This window comes from Heterocephalus glaber, unplaced genomic scaffold, assembly GCF_053883595.1.
Source record: "Heterocephalus glaber isolate CG9 unplaced genomic scaffold, H.glaber_assembly_v1.0 deba00000347, whole genome shotgun sequence".
Taxonomy (NCBI): Eukaryota; Metazoa; Chordata; class Mammalia; order Rodentia; family Bathyergidae; genus Heterocephalus; species Heterocephalus glaber.
In genome coordinates, this window is record NW_028258143.1 from 39,474,701 (window position 1) to 39,488,168 (window position 13,468).

The 13,468-nt window shown below is 33.4% G+C and overlaps 1 protein-coding gene across 46 annotated transcripts in view; it reads right to left on the reverse strand.

Annotated features, from left to right (window-relative positions):
- Positions 1-13,468, reverse strand: part of Baz2b (bromodomain adjacent to zinc finger domain 2B) — a 411,121-nt gene that overhangs the window by 65,975 nt on the left and 331,678 nt on the right. The window lies entirely within an intron of this gene.

Consider the following 13,468-nt stretch of genomic DNA (forward strand, 5'->3'; position numbering starts at 1 on the left):
TATAATTCTCATTTATTTACAAAGACATAACAGTAGAATCATCAGGCAATTCTACCTTATTACTTTCCAACCCCTTGCTGATTATGTTTATTATAAGGCTGATCATATCTCTTACTTGATTAAAAAATTTATTTTTTATTAAAATAAAGTCCAAGTCATTACGTTTGAATTCCAAACTCTCTTCTTTTCCGGTCTTATCTCACAGTTTTATATTCTATGCAGATTTAGTCAAATTATTTTCTATTACAGAGCACTTGTTTCCTTACCCACTTGTTTCCATCCTCCTGTATTGGTTCACTCTAATTAAAGTTCATTACTCCAAATCTTACATATCAAAGTCCTAATTAAACACTACCACCTCCTCTCTATTAGCATTTCTATTAGTTCACATAGTCTTTAACTATACTTTTAACATAACACTTACTGCTTCTTGTATTTGGTTAGTTATTTGTACCCGTAACTGCATCATCTCCAATTTGATAATCATTGGTAATTGAACAATCTCATTGTTGCAAGAGGGAATGATCAGGTGAGAGATTGAGAAGAGTGGAGAAGCCAGAGAGCTGACAACACAATTTATGGTTAAAATATCGCGAGTGGTCTCAAGGCTGAAGTGGTTTCAGGTCAATAGGTGTTGAACATTATGACAGAGAGCTACAGGCCAGATCATGGAGAGGTTTTTATATGATATGCACAGATTATTGTTTATTTTTATACCATTTCTAAATTTCTGGGTTACTGATTCAGTCATTTTGGGGGGTACAAACAAATTTTCTGTTATGAGATTTTTAAAAAAATTTTGGGACCAGGAATCAAACTTAGGAATTTGCGCTTGCCACGCAGGCACGGTGCCACTGAACTATATCCCTGGCCCTTGTTATGAGATTTTTTGACAATAAAAATTCTAAAACTGAAACTATTATAAGCTAAAAAGCAGAGGGTCTAAACCAAAAACTGAGCGTCTAATGATTGGAATATACATAATTAACATACAACAGTCCCATAACGCGCTAAAACTTTTCAGATCAAATTATGAGGCAAAAGCCTGAAATGCAATTATTACTAACTCTTACAAAAGGGCAGCAGTGAGTCACTGGCGGAACTTAGATCCATTTCTTTCCATCTAGAATTGGATTTTCAAAAACTTTTTTCTTTTTTTTTTACTACCGGGGATCAAAGTCAGGTCCTTGTGCTTGCACAGCAGGCGGCGAAACCACTGAGCTAAATCCCCGGCCCCTTCAAATTGTATTAACACAAGCATCTCATGGTAATCATGAGTGAAGTCCTTTTTTTAGTTTACTTTTTTATTTTTTGGTACCGGGGATCGAACTCGGGACCTTGTGCTTGTGAGGTTGGCGGCGGATACACTTAGCTAAATCCCCAGCCTGGATTTTCAATTCTTAAGCACATGAAATTTTGCTGTAAGTATGTCTGCAAAGAAAGGAAGATTGAACTTTTTGATTCTTTATCAAAATAATTAATTAGCATCAGCAAGGAAAAAAAGCTATAAAATACCTCAGAGATTTCATAGTAGCTATTATACATTTTTCTACCATATAGGACTAACCCAGACTTCTTTTTATTCATTAAGCTTATTGGTACATTTTAGGTATACAATATGATGACATTCATCATTGGGAATTTGTACCTTTACATGATATATCTTGGTTTTTATTTTTTTCCCTATTCCCCTGCTCTCCCTTCAACCCCTTGACACCTCCCTATTTACAAAGACTTTGATTCCATTTTTTCATTTTCTCATATTTACTCCTTTCCCTTCTTTCCTTTCCCCTTTGGACCTTTTCTTCCTATTTCAAATGATCTATTATACAATTTGATCCTCATTTACACTTTCAGTTTCTCACACTAGAGAAACTTTTTGGTATTTACACATGTGTGTTCCTATTTATTTCACTTAAGAGTATGGTCTCAATGTGCATCCATTTAAGTATAAAGGTCTCTAGTTCTCATTCTTTATGGCTGAGTAGTACTCCACATCTTCTTTACTCAGTCTCCAGTTGATTGGCAATTGGGCTGTTTCCAAGTTTTAGCTATTACAAACTGTGCTGCTATAAATATGGGTGCACATATAATGCTGTGGTATGATTCTTTTAATTCTTTTAGGAAGATACTGAGCAGGGGAATAGCTGGGTCAAATGGAACCTCTAATCCTAGTTTTTTGAGGTATCTCCATGTTGGTTTCCACAGTGGTTGCACCAGTCTGCACTCCCACCAACAATGGAGAAGGGTTCCTTTTTCCCCACTCCCCTGCCAGCATTTGTTATTGGTTGATTTCATAATAGCAGCCAATCTTTCTGGAATGAGGTGGAATCTCAGTCTTGTTTTCATTTTCATCTCTCGAATGACCAGTTGTTGAATGTTGAACATTTTTTCATGTTTATTTGCCATTTCTACTTCTTTGTCTGAGAAATGTCTGTTCATTTCAGATGCCCATTTTTGGATTGGGTCTTTAAATTTGGGAGTTTTGATTTTCTTAAGCTCTTTATATATTCTAGATAGTAGACCACTGTCTGAGGAAGAGCTGGTAAAATTTTTTTTCCACATTGTGGGTTGTCTCTTCACTCTGTTGGTGATTTCTCTTGCTGTGCAGCAGTTTTTTGTTTGTTTGTTTTGTTTTGTTTTGTTTTGTACCAGGGATCAAACTCAGGACCTTGCACTTGCGAAGCAGATGACAGCACCACTGAGCTAAATCCCCGGCCCCTGCAGAAGCTTTTTAATGAGATCCCAGTTGTTGACTTAACAGCTGCACAGGCTCCAGCCAGAGGTCCACCCAGATACCATTGGTAAGTATACATAGGCCCCAGACTTCTTAATGATCTTCATAATTGCAATTATCAATATAATAATTGATACTATTCACTAAAACTTGAAAATGGCACTTCTTTTCAAAAAGAGGAAAAAACCCATGGGACACTGATGCTGTTTTTACTGTGCCCACTTCCCAATGACAGCAATCCTAGAGGTGTACACACAGTTAACAGATACATCAGCAATAAGCTACAATGCACAGAATGCCATGAGATAAATGCAGATAATATTCTCAGAGTATCAATTTTACCTAGTGATACGTAATATTTTTCCAATTATAAAAGCATGGTTATAATATGGAAAGAACATAAAATTTGCATCAATATTTGGTATAAAATGAAGAGTTCCAGGAAATCTCAAAAATTGTGGAATCTTTATCAGTTTAAGACATATCCATTCTCATCTATCCTTTAATGGAAATATGGAGAATCAACTTAGTGTGAATTCATGCAAATTATGTGCTTCTTGGATAAGACAACTAAAACTAGAGATTCTAGTGCTTCTCCAATCACTAAATAATCTTTGGATTATAAATCTTTGGTATATAAAGCCAGTCACAAACTGGCCCCATATAAGTTCTAGTCTTATATTCTCATGATTTTAAGTAAATTTTCCACATTCCAGCCACACTATGTGACACACGGCAAAATGACAAGACAGTATAATCACTTTTAAATTATTTCTTGGATGGTGAGGATGACAATGATTGAAGCAAAAAACCAAGACAGGTGTGTGTACAAGGTTAAAACTGCCCAGTCCTCTCTCTAACCCAGCCCCACAGTCCTGTGAAGTCACACAGTGCACATTTGATACATCATAATCTGTCTAAAATGTTCAATTCCTCCTCTTTTTACAAAATCTGTACTAATTCTGTTTTTAATTCTTCCCACAAGTGCTTCAGATATTTTAATACTTTTCTTTGAGCTTTCATTTAATTTTGAGCATTGATTACACTGTGAAACAATTATTTGTTTAAAGCTGATCTCTTCCACTTGAGTGTGAGCTTACAGAGAGCAGAAGAATTAACTGATTTGTTTCTTTATGGACCTATTCAATGTCTAGTAGTACAATTTGCCAGATATATTAAGAAAGTTGTCATAAATTTTTTCTCTCCAATGCTCTCAGTCTACTTTTCCTCTCTCTCACTGATTTCCTTCGTCTAAATATTTATTCTTTTAAAAATCTTTAATTTTTATTAGTACATGTTTGCAGCACATCATGATTACAGTCATTGTAGGGAATTGTTACATTACATAACATATCTCAATTTCCCCCCCTTTTCTCAATCCTCTTTTTATTTTTCCAGCATCAGATTATTTACTTATAAAGTTAATTATCATATATACAGATTAACAACCAGATCAATAGGCCAAAAACATATAAACACATAAAACAATTATACTAAATCAAGGGACACTTTTAAATACATTGTCCATACTGGATTACAATTCTTTTTTCCCTATTATCTGTCTTTTATTTTGCATTTCATTTATATATTGAGTTTTTCATGTAAGAGAAATCATGCAAGTAAGCATGTTTGTCTGATTTACTTCACTTAACATTATGGTGTCAAGGTACATCCATTTTCTTACAAATGACTCTAGTTTATCCTTTATGACAAAATAGCCCTCCACTGTGTATAAATACATTTTCTTTATCCATTCATCTGTTGATGGCCATATAAGCTGTTTCCAAGGTTTAGCTATTATGAATTGTGTTGCTATAAACATGGTATATACATCACTGTGGTATGATGTCTTTAACTCTTTGAGGAAGATACTAAAAGGGGAATACCTGGGTCAAATGGAATTTCTATTTTTAATTTTCTGAGGAATCTCCATACTGATTTCCATGGTTGTTGTATCAGTTTACAGTCCCACCAACAATGGAGAAGGGTTCCTTTCTTTCTCACAGCCTCACCAGCATGTGTTATTGTTGTTGTCTTTGGTACCGGGGATCAAATTCAGGACCTTGTGCTTGCAAGGCAGGCAATGGCACCACTGAGCTAAATCCCCAGTCCTCACCAGCATGTGTTACTGGTTGATTTCTTGATGACAACCATTCTTTCTGGAGTGAGTTGAAATCTCAGTACTGTTTTAATTTGAATTTCTCAAATGACCAGTGATGTTGAACATTTTTCCATGTATTTATTGGCCATTTGTATTTGTTCATCTGAGAAGTATCTATTCATTTCAGATGCCCATTTTTAATTGGGTCTTTAAATTTGGCAGGCATCTAATTTTGTTGATTTTATTAGTCCTCTGTCTAAGGAGTAGCTGCAAAACGTTTTTCCCATTCTGTAGGTTGTCTCTTCACTCTGTTGGTGGTTTCTTTTGCTGTGTAGATGCTTTTTAATTTGATGTGGCTCCATTTGTTGATTCTTGGTATTATTTCTTTTGCATCTGTAGTTTTATTCATGAAGTCTTTGTCTATACCTATATCTTCAAGCATTTTACCCATTTTTTCTCCCCTGGTACCAGCGATTAAACTCAGGATCTTGTGCTTGCCAGGGAGGCGTGGCATCACTGAGCTACATCCCCAGCCATTTTACCTATTTTGTCTTCCAGCAGATTAAGTGTTTTGCTCCAATGTTTAGATCTTTGGTCCATTAGATTTTCATTTAGTGCATAGTGAGAGATATGAGTCTAGGGTCAATCTTTGGCATATGGATAGCCAGTTTTCCCAGTATCATTTGTTGAAGAGGCTATCTTTCCTCTAGCAAAAGGATTTGGCTCCTTTGTTAAAGATACATGGGTGAGTGTGCCTAGAGTTGTTTCTGCATCCTCTGTTCTGTTCCATTGACCCACAAGTCTGTTTTCTTACCATGCTGTTTTTATCACTAGTTTTATAGTATAACTTTAAATCCGGGATTGTGATGCCCCCTTTCTTGCCCTTTTGGTTAGGAGTTGCTTTTGCTATTCTATGTCTCTTCTGGTTCCAGAAAAATTTTAGGATTGCTTTCTCATGTTCTGTAAGCAGTGCTATTGGTATTTTGATTTGGATTGCACTGAATTTATATAAAAGGCCATTTTGATCATATTTCTTCTGCCTGTTGAGGAACAGGGGATACCCTTCCATTTTCTGACATCCTCTTTGATCTCCTTTTTCAGAGTACTATAGTTCTCTTTGTAGAGTTCCTTCATTTCCTTCACTAGGTTAATTCCTAAGTATTTCATTTTTCTTGATGTTATTAGGAAAGGTGTTGTTTCCCTAATTTCCCACTCTATGTGTTTGTATCCTACTACACTCCTGAATTTGGTTATTAGTTCTAGGAGTCTTTGGTGGACTTTTTGGAGTCTTCTATTTAGAGGTTCATGTCATTTGCAAATAGTGATAATTTAACTTCTTCCTTTCCTATAATATCCCTTTAATTCTTTCTTTTGTCTAGTTATCATGTTTCAACAACTATACTGAATAGAAGTGGTGATTGCAGACATCCCTGTCTTGTTTCTCTAAATATTACTCTTATTTCCTATTATAAATGTCATCATCTAGTCCAAATGGATATATTTGGTTTGCCCCAACATATAAAATTATTTAGGCATTTATTAAGTTGCTAAATTCTTAACTGCTAAATTCTTCTACTGTCACAACAATAAAGATAGGGTAGCATTTGAACTATTCATTAAATATATTCAATATGTATTTTCTTTATGTGTTGTATTTTCTTCTGTGGACAAAGATAAATTATATTTTCCTTTACACAAACATGTAAACCAAAAGCACAGTTCAATACATTTATTAAGAATATTTAATAAGGACCAAGCTATATCATGTAAAGGCACAAATTCCTAACAATGAATGTCATCAAATGTACCAATAAACTTAATAAATAAAAAATATTTAAACTTAGAAACTTTATCTTAAATATATTTCTCACATCTACTCTAACACTATTAATTTCTGAGTCATATAACAGCATATATTGCGATTTATGTTTGAACCATAGACATCTCCCATAGGAAAATTTTTCCAGAAGCTAAAGCTTTAAAGTGGCAGTGTTAAGTGGTAGAGCATTTGCCCCAGCACTGGAAAGGAAGGAAGGAAGGGAAGAAGTGAGGGAGGGAGGAATTTAGGCAGTGCTCATTTAGGCCCAACTTGAAGATGTGAAAATCCATATAATACTATCTCTTCCAGACTTACTATGCTTCAAAGAGCTGTGCGTGTGTGGGGGGGGCGGGGGGGAGAGACAGAGAGATTGAACCCAGGGCCTTTACACTGAGATATATCCGCAAACTTGTAATTCTCTTGCCTCAGCCTCTCAGAGTGATGGGATAATAGGCATGTGCTACCATGCTTGGCTATATTTAGCCACTTTTTAATTTAAGCCTTTTCTTGACAAATTAAGCTGTAATACTTGATCCTACATCTAATTTCTATAACATTATACTTTACTGCTATGTGAAATACTAGGCTTTCATAATGGAACTTTTGGATTTTCTAAGGTCAGTTCACAACACATCTTTGATTTGTCAGTATAACTTATTAAATCAACCCCTATGAAAGGAATATTAAGGCTTATTTTCTGTTAATGATTACATCGCAGGGCAATAACTTAGATTGCTAAGAAATACCTACAAAATATAGTTCTAGAGCAGTGGTGGTGAATCTATGGCACGAATGCCACAGCAGGCTGTTTGTATCATTGAAAGCTCTAAAAGGTTCACCATTACTGTTCTAGAGTATATTTTATTGACTATAAATAATTACAAGCAAATCAGTATGCCTCTTCCCAATTTTTTGTTGGCTTCTTCCCCTTTTCCTAGTTTTTCATATTTAGAATTCATGAAATAAATCAGATTCTTGAATTATAAATTATAATATTTTTATCATCTAATTATATTAATGGAATTGTATCAAAATTACACTATCAGCATTAAGAAATCATTTAAAATGTCAGTTCAAAGTTGAAGTATCTTTTAAAAATAAATGTAATTAAAAAAAGAAAAAAAGAAAATAAATGTAATAAATTTAGCTTATCCTAAACAGTAAAAATGGATAGAGAGAAAATTTAAAAATCAACTTTTTATTCACATGAAAACATTATTTGGAGGATTCTAAAAGCATAAATGAAAGTATTCTCAGAAATTCTATAGTACAATAACAAATATATAACTAAATTTATTGTATTTCAGAATTATACATTTAAAAGTCAAGTAATGTGGTAGAATGTGGTAGAATGAACAATTATTGTAAAGTTTACAACTTGTAAGATTGCAAAACAGGCCATTTTTAAGACACTATGCTGCAAAGAGCCTATAGTTTTTGCATTTTACGATTCTATTGGGTCTCTTAGGCATTTGTTCTGGGCATAATTAGGAGAATACATTTCTTTTGACAGCAACTTGTACTCAAATTTAAAAGACATAAATATAATTTAAGAGACAATGGTTTACCTCAGGGTACAGGAAGAATAAAAGTGTAAATAAGATTAATGCTACAAGGCATTTATACAATATATAAAGAACATAAAAGATACTCCTTTATGGGTTACATATTGAATATGAGTATATCAGGTAATTTTGTAAAAAACATTATTATAAAAATTAAAGGAAAAAATTATGAATCGCATGACTGAAGAAACTCTTAAAACATAGTTCTTACATTTCATAGTTGTAAAATAATTAAAAAGAATAAAATCTACCAGTTATCATATTTTCTTAAAACCAACCAAAATGGGCCAGGCATTTAGCTCAGCGGTTCTGCCACCTGCCTTACAAGCACAAGGTCCCAACTTCGATCTCCAGTACCAAAAGAAAAAAAAAACCTACCAAAGTACTACATGAAAAATTCTATACTTACTTCAGATTATTTTATGTATTATGAAGAACAGTTACTATTATATAAATGTTTCTTAAAATCAAATTGTTAATTCTCAAGTCAGATAGAGATTTCAGGATACTTAAATCAATAACAATGCTTTCCATAATCTACTTCATCAAATACCTTTTAACATTCTACTGAAGAGCTAATATAAAATAATTTTACATTTGTTTTAAAAGGTATTTTAACTTTAAAACAAAAAAGTGCATTTGTCTAAGTACTGTTTAAGTTCATTTACTTTCTTCAACTGAAAAGCGGTTTTGCTTTAAAAAGTTGTGCACATATGCAATTACATTTTTAAATTTTATTTTTAACTAAATTATGTCTAGTATGAATATAGCATTATGAAATAATTTCATGACTTGAACCATTGAGAGACTACACATCTTTCTAACTTTCAAATTGTTTATTGGATGACTTCTGATACCTGAACTTCTCTCTTCCATTTATGGTTTTGCTGCCTAAAGTGCTGACAGTCATTTTATGATAGATGCTTGTTTAACATTTTGTTCTTTATAGATCCTTGGGGAGATATACAAAAGACTCTGCTGCGATTACTATGGTTAATCAGCTAATATGAATAAAGCAATTATAAATTTTTGGGTGGTACAGTTTGAAGTTTTTCTAATTTAAGCAGGAGACTTTGAGTAAAATGTTACTTTCTTATATTGCTTGGACAAATCTTGTTTCTAATGATTAGTTATAATGGAAAGCATATGCTTTTCACATTAGTTGAATTATACACAGAAATAGTAAGCTCTTTTATGCTTAAGGCTACATTACGTTATGAAAATATTTAGAAACTCAATGATGTACTAATGGCCTTTTGAAATTAATCCAAGTAACAAAATAAGTTACATAAATCTATTTTTTTTACTAATTATAGATTTATATAAAGAAAAAAACACTAGAAATTAAGTAGAGAACCAAAAGTATTTTCGGTTGTTGTTTAGTGAAAACTATACTGAGGTAATACTAAATCAAAAAGTAAGAGCGATGTGGTGTACACAATTGATCATACAAACTGTTCATGTTACCTTCTTAGTTTGGTGGATTTGGAGAGACATGTAGGATATTTTTAACTAACTTGTACAAAGTTTTGTTTTTTAATTTCATCAGTTTTTATACCTACATATAATGTACATGTGCATATTTGTCTGTCTTCTTTATTTTCCTTTCTTCACAATCTAATAATTAGATGTTTAAAGAAATAAAAGTTTAGAATCAATATTTACACATAAACCTTTTAGAATTTTGAACCGATCCTAAGCCATTGCATGGCTTTCACTTTATAATAATGCTTGTTCTTTTAGCAATTAATTGCAGAAAAAAATCACAAATTTGGGTTTAATAGTAGAAGGAAAACAGGAGGCAGAATATAAAGCCAAGATATACCCATTACTGACATTCTCCTAGTTACACCTTGTGCATCTTAGGCAATAATGAGGTTATGGCAAGAATATTTTGTTAACACTCAGGTGCAAGTTTATTTAAAAGACTGGGTAAAAGTTTTGATTGTCTATAAAAATATGCCTCACGATCCAGTTATCCCACTACTGGGTATATACCCAAATAAAATGAAATCAGTATGCTGAAAAGACATCTGCACTCACATGTTTATTGTAAAACTATTCATAAGAGTCAAATAGAAACAACCTACCTATCTATAAACTGATAAATGATTAAAGAAAATGTGGTGCATATACACCATGAAATACTTTTCAGCCATAAAAAAACCATGAAATCCTCTCATGGAACCGGAGATTATTATGTTAAATGAAATAAATAAGCCAGGCACAGAAAGACAAGTACCACATGATCTCACTCATATGTGGATTCAAAAAATACTGATCTCACAGAAGTTGAGAGTAAAACAGTATTTACCAAAGGCTTGAAAGAGACAGAAGGAGAAAAGTCGATCAATGGGTGCTAAATTATAGTTAGAAAATAGTAAGATGTTCTGGTATATTATTCCACTGTATGGTAGCTATAAATAAAGATGACGTAGTGCAAATTTCAGAAAGGTAGAAGAAAAGATTTTGAATGTTTTCACCATAAGGAAATGATAAATGTTGGAGGAACTATATATGTTTAACCTGATGTAAACATTACCTAATATATACACGTATCAAAATATAACGTGGTACCCTTCCCTTCTATATGTAGAGTTTTTATATATCAGTTAAAATAAATTTAAATAAAAAAATAATTATTTAAAAAGCTTCATTATTGCTTACCTGTTTACACTGTAAACTTTTCTCTTTCTGAGATTATTGATTTGAATTTTAGTTTTTCCCACATTATTTAATTCAGTAAGATGGGTACACAGAAGAAGTTTAAGACATTAAAAAATACTTAGTTTATCACAAATTAGAGTCATTATTCATCAGAGGAGCACAATTTAAAATAAGAGTGATAAAATTACCTGGGCTATGAGTAATCCTGTTTACAGGTCTACAGTTACTGGAGGTTGGACAACATTTTAAGAACTCACCTATATGATACTGTCTTAAACATTTGAGTCAAGGATTATTTGTGAAATATGTTATTTGATTGTTATTTTTATGGGTTTTTTTTTTTTGGTACGGGGATTGAACTTGGGTCCTTGTGCTTGCGAGACAGGCGGAGGAACCACTGAGCTAAATCCCTGGCCCTTGATTGTTACTTTTAAATAATAGTTTCTTGAATATTTGACTGTAACAAAAGAAAAGCACCTGCCTACCATGCCTGTGGCCCTGCGTTTCATTCCCAGCACCACAAAAAAAGATGAAAGAAAGGTTTTATAATTATATGGACAGAAATAATATGGTTTTCTTTTCGCTTTCATTTTAGTTCTAGCACTTCCTTTAACTCATTTATTATTTCATTCATTCAACTACAGCTTTTTTTTCCAGTACTGGGTATTGAACCCAGGGGCACTATAACTACTGAGTTATATCTCAACCTTTTTAATTTTTTATTTTAAGACATGGTTTTGCTAAATTGATCAGGTTGGCAATCCACCTGCCTCAGGCTCTCAAGCAGCTGGGACTATAGGCTGTGTCGCTTTGCCTGACTTCAACTATAATTTCTAAGTATCTATTATATACTTGCCTCAAATTAAGGCATTGGTGATACAACAGTAAGAAAGACAGACTTGTCCCTATAGATTTTACATTCTAGAAGGAGGCAGAGCATAGGCAAGAAAAAAACTGAGTTCCAGAGTTAGTGTTTTAAAAATGGGAAGACTTTTTTGACTGGTTAACATTTGATCTGTGGTTGAACAACAAATAGTAACCATAACAGCGAAGGTAAAGACTCTGTTTTGGAATGATACTAAGACAAAAATGATGAAATAATGTAATAAGGGAAAATTATAAAAGGTAAATTTGGATTTCAGGGAGAGGTCAGAACATGTAGGACTATTATTATGTCATGGAGAGGATTGGATTTTATTACAACTCAAACGAGAAGCCACCAGATAGTGTAATGGTATGATTTGGTTTAGTTTTTAAAAAGATCTATGGTTGTTCAGTGGAGAATGCAAGGGAGTATTGAGGATGGCAACAATAAATGTAGGGAAACCAAACTCTTTAAATTATTATGATTTAAGTAACTATTTTATGTATATATTTGCTTTATTTTGTTTAACATTTTATCATGGTAGTTTTTCTCATTTCTTTTCCAATTACTTATATTTGATGTTGGTGTCCCTATTAAGCATCTATATTGCTCCATATATGTGGGTTAATTTTCCTTTTGTTTTTTTCGCCCCACTGGACTTTGACTTACTCTTAGAATATCTTGTTTTAATAGGCTGCCACCCTCCATTCGACTGATTTTACTTAGCTTTCTGCAGCAGCTTTCCTTACTCTCTCCCCAGGCCATAGAGCATAAGTGTGAAAAACCAATGGGATGGGTCATGTGTTTTGAGCCCTTTGGGTGCCTCTTTCATCTTGTTCTTCACCCTCTCTGATAAAGCTCTGGGTTATTTTTATTATAATGTTTTTCTGCATTAGTCTTCTCTGCCAGGAAATACCAGAATGAAATAGTTCTGGCTATTCATTCTGGTAAGAGAGAAGGAGAGGGAGTGGAAGGGGAAGGGAGAGGGAGAAGAAAGAAGAAGAGGAGGAAGATAGGGAAGATGAAGATGAAGGAGGAAGGAGGAGAGTTGTAGGGAAGAAACTGTCTTCCCAGGCCTTTTCTTGGAATTACTAGCTGTCCTTCACTTTCCATTTCTCCAGAATGGAGTAAATTAGGTTGAATATTCGGGAATTTAACTAATTTCTTTCTCTATTCTTACTACCCACCATATTGCTCCTACAAAGGAATAGAGAGCACAGAGGCCATGCCAATTCCTGGAATTTGTTATCTATCTCTTTCCCTGGCTATCATTTTTCATAGCCTATGGTTATAACTGCATATATAGATGCATAAATTCCATTACCATGTTGGTGTAGAGGGCCTAGATAATCAACAGGTTAGGAGAAAATGGACAAAAGGAAAAACATTAGGGCATACAATTTCAGAGAGTCACAAAAAGTTACTGCTGGAAGAAACTAGAGGTAATCTGTTAGTAGTCCCAACCCCGGCTATGCATCTTCTTAAACTCACTCTGCATAACAAATATAAATGTAGTAAGCAATTGTTAGGTAGTATGTGGTGCTGCAGTTAGTTCTAAGAACTTTACACATACACTAACATAGATGCATATTCATTTAAGCATTACTACAACCCTATGAGTTAAGAATTTGTATTATTTCCATTTTATAGAGGAATCACAAAAGGTTAAATATCTCGCCCAAGCTCATATAACTGTAAAGTACTAAAATCAGAA